Source organism: Tribolium castaneum, chromosome 7, assembly GCF_031307605.1.
Source record: "Tribolium castaneum strain GA2 chromosome 7, icTriCast1.1, whole genome shotgun sequence".
In the NCBI taxonomy this organism is placed as follows: domain Eukaryota; kingdom Metazoa; phylum Arthropoda; class Insecta; order Coleoptera; family Tenebrionidae; genus Tribolium; species Tribolium castaneum.
In genome coordinates this window covers 6,136,960-6,140,988 of record NC_087400.1, presented here as the reverse complement: position 1 = coordinate 6,140,988, position 4,029 = coordinate 6,136,960, and positions in this window count along the sequence as shown.

Below are 4,029 nucleotides of genomic sequence, written 5' to 3'. Positions count from 1 at the left end.
CGCACCTTGTCTTATTTCAATCACCCTGTATACGTATAAATACCCACAATTATTAATTAACACAGTTGCATTAATTGCGAGTTAATTATTTACACAAAATTTACGTCGACTGCGAGTCTACATAACCCATATTAGAGTTTGCAGAGTACCTTACTTCTATTTCGAGAGTTACGATTGCATAATTAAAAACTTATGTGAATATTTAAACAATATTAATTAGTTTTTTATTATTCATTTGGAACTAATGCAAAATTTATTGCGGGTTTAGTTAAATGGAAAAACACTTTTCGTGTACTACTATTACGAGTTTATCATTACTATAATCAAAAATTAATAAAACAACAAGAGTAAAAATAAAGACATAAGACAAACAAACAAATATGAGCAAGTTCAGATCTAGGTTATGGAATCTAAGTTATTCAAAATAATAATTAATGTTTCTTTTAGTGAGTTAAGATGACAATAATAATAAAAATAATTAATAAGAAAAGAAACAGTTTAAATATTACATCACTCTGTTTATTATATTTATAAGTATAGATATGTATTTACAAAGAAATAAAAAATATACACTAAAGATTGGCGTTTCTATAAAACAGTTTGCAATACATTAACATGTTTTTTTAAACTGAACATAGGATTAATAGTGTATAATAATAATAATAATAATAATAATAATAATAATAATAATAATAATAATAACTTTTATTACCGGTAATAATAGAGAAATATCAATGAAATTGTGAAGAACATTAAAAATAAATATAAATTTATTAAAAATAAATATCTCAGTCCTATATTATAAACAATATTTTAAAACACGCTTTCTATAACAACGTGTTTTTAATTAAAATGTTCAAACAAAAAAAATTAATAGCATTTATACGATAACGCTTAAAGCTCTCGAGCTTTTTTGACCATTATTCTGAAAATCTATTAAAATAAAAAAATAAAGGTAACCTAATTTTTTATGAGTTTTCCAAAAACGCAGTTAAAAAAAATTACGTAAAATATTTGTAGATAACTGATCTTTAAAACACTTGCTTTATTTAGAGCACTCCAGCTACGCCGACGTGCTCAAAAAATCGCGCGTGTTTTAAAGACCTCAATATTCACTTATACTTTAATATACTATTTTCACTTAATATAAAAAACTCGCTATTTCTCGCTATTCCTATAACAACATGTTTTACATTAAAATGTTCAAACAAAAAAAAATTAATACCATTTATACGAGAACGCTTAAAGCTCTCGAGCTTTTTTGACCATTATTCTGAAAATCTATTAAAATAAAAAAATAAAGGTAACCTAATTTTTTATGAGTTTTCCAAAAACGCAGTTAAAAAAATTACGTAAAATATTTGTAGATAACTGATCTTTAAAACACTTGCTTTATTTAGAGCACTCCAGCTACGCCGATGTGCTCAAAAAATCGCGCGTGTTTTAAAGACCTCAATATCCACTTATACTTTAATATACTATTTTCACTTAATATAAAAAACTCGCTATTTCTCGCTATTCCTATAACAACATGTTTTACATTAAAATGTTCAAACAAAAAAAAATTAATAGCATTTATACGAAAACGCTTAAAGCTCTCGAGCTTTTTTGACCATTATTCTGAAAATCTATTAAAATAAAAAAATAAAGGTAACCTAATTTTATATAAGTTTTCCAAAAACGCAGTTAAAAAATTACGTAAAATATTTGTAGATAACTGATCTTTAAAACACTTGCTTTATTTAGAGCACTCCAGCTACGCCGACGTGCTCAAAAAATCGCGCGTGTTTTAAAGACCTCAATATCCACTTATACTTTAATATACTATTTTTACTTAATATAAAAAACTCGTTATTTCTCGCTATTCCTATAACAACATGTTTTAAATTAAAATGTTCAAACAAAAAAAAATTAATAGCATTTATACGAAAACGCTTAAAGCTCTCGAGCTTTTTTGACCTTTAATCTAAAAATCTTTTAAAATCAAAAAATAAAGGTAACCTAATTTTTTATGAATTTTCCAAAAACGTAGTTAAAAAAAATTACGTAAAATATTTGTAGATAACTGGTCTTTAAAACACTTGCTTTATTTCGAGCACTCCGGCTACGCCGACGTGTTTAAAAAGTTGCGCGTGTTTTAATGACCTCAATATCCACTTATACTTTAATATACTATTTTTACTTAATATAAAAAACTCGCTATTTGTTTTACTATAATATTTGTTTTTATTTCCTGTCCACGTAATTCGTTTCCTGTAGTCATTGACCACCAACTTCATCAAATAGAAGAGCACCTGTCCCTGGACCCTCAAACGAGTGTTTTCTTTAATTAATTTAGTTACAAAGGACAAGTAATGCCAGAATAATAGAAATGCCGATACCGCAATGTCTGAAATGTGAGGATCGGATTATCCATCCCTTGGGCAACCCCTCCAAGTTGATCAAATTTCCAATTCCGCCAAATGCGAAATTGCTAATAAGCCTTTTATAAATCGCGTGGGTTTTTTAAATAATGCATTGTGCACTCGAATCGTCCAGAATTCATTGATGAATTCCTCGGATGAGGAGGTTCATGAATATTACCGTCAATAATGCCGGCGGTTTTCCAATGCCAAGACGTGCCCTGCTTTCAAACACTTCGATTCCTTCGATATAATAAAAGCCGGGACTTGGACGTTCCCTCATACACTTTTCACCGACTATCAAAGAGAATATTAACGCGGATTTTTTTGATGTTCATTTAAGCGGATAACGATGCAAATTTGTTTGTGTCGAAGCATCAAGAACAGGCGAAAAATAACGAAAATCTTCTGGAGCTATTTGCATTCGAAATTGGCTCCGAGTCGGGCCATTAGCGAGGATTTTGCATTTAAATAATAATACATAACTGATGACGAAACATTATTCCCAATAAGGCAAAAAATAGTATATTAAAGTATAAGTGAATATTGAGGTCTTTAAAACACACGCGAGTTTTCGAGCACGACGCCGTAACCGGAGTGCTCAAAATAAAGCAAGTGTTTTAAAAACCAGTTATCCACGAATAAACATTTAAATTTAAATAATATGCAAGTGACACATTTTTCACCAAAAAGTGTATTTATAATAATTAGTCAAAATTTTAATTTAATTCACCTAATTTATTAAAAAAATAGTATAATGTGGTTACACAATCCCTTTACAATATCCAATTTAAAAATATCTTGATAAACACACTTGACACTTGAATGATTGAAACCATTTTATTTAAATATTGTTTTCAAAATTGCAGAATTTATTTTTTTATTCATTATTATCTTATTATCATTGATGAAGCTAGAAGAGCATGACGTTAAATTTTTTTCTAAAACTTTTACAAGTTATTTAATTTCAAAATACTCGAATTACTTATTTGTGACATTCACCCGGCGCCTCCACCATTTCTATTTAAAAAATATTTAAATATTTGAAATTCCCTTCAATAAAATTCAAACTGAGTCAAAAAAAACACAGTCCTTATTATAAAACAGTGCAAATACTTAGTAAAGTGATGAAATGTCCGAAATAATGGTACCCAAGTTAGTAAATGTCTCTATTCAGAAACTGACAACTTTATGCAAGAAAATACTTAGGTCGTAAATAAAACAAATAGTGAGGTAATGTTTTTTTAAATATAAATTTTAATAATACATAACTGATGACAAAACATTTTTCCCAATAAAGCAAAAAATAGTATATTAAAGTATAAGTGAATATTAAAGTCTTTAAAACACGCGCGATTTTTTGAGCACGACGCCGTAACCGGAGTGCTCAAAATAAAACAAGTGTTTTAAGAACCAGTTATTTACGAATAAACATTTAAATTTAAATAATATGCAAGTGACACATTTTTCACCAAAAAGTGTATTTATAATAACTAGTCAAAATTTTAATTTATCAAATTTATCAATAAAATAGTGTAATGTGGTTACACAATCTTTTTACAATATCTAATTTAAAAATATCTAGATAAACACACTTGACAATTGAATGATTCAAACCATTTTATTT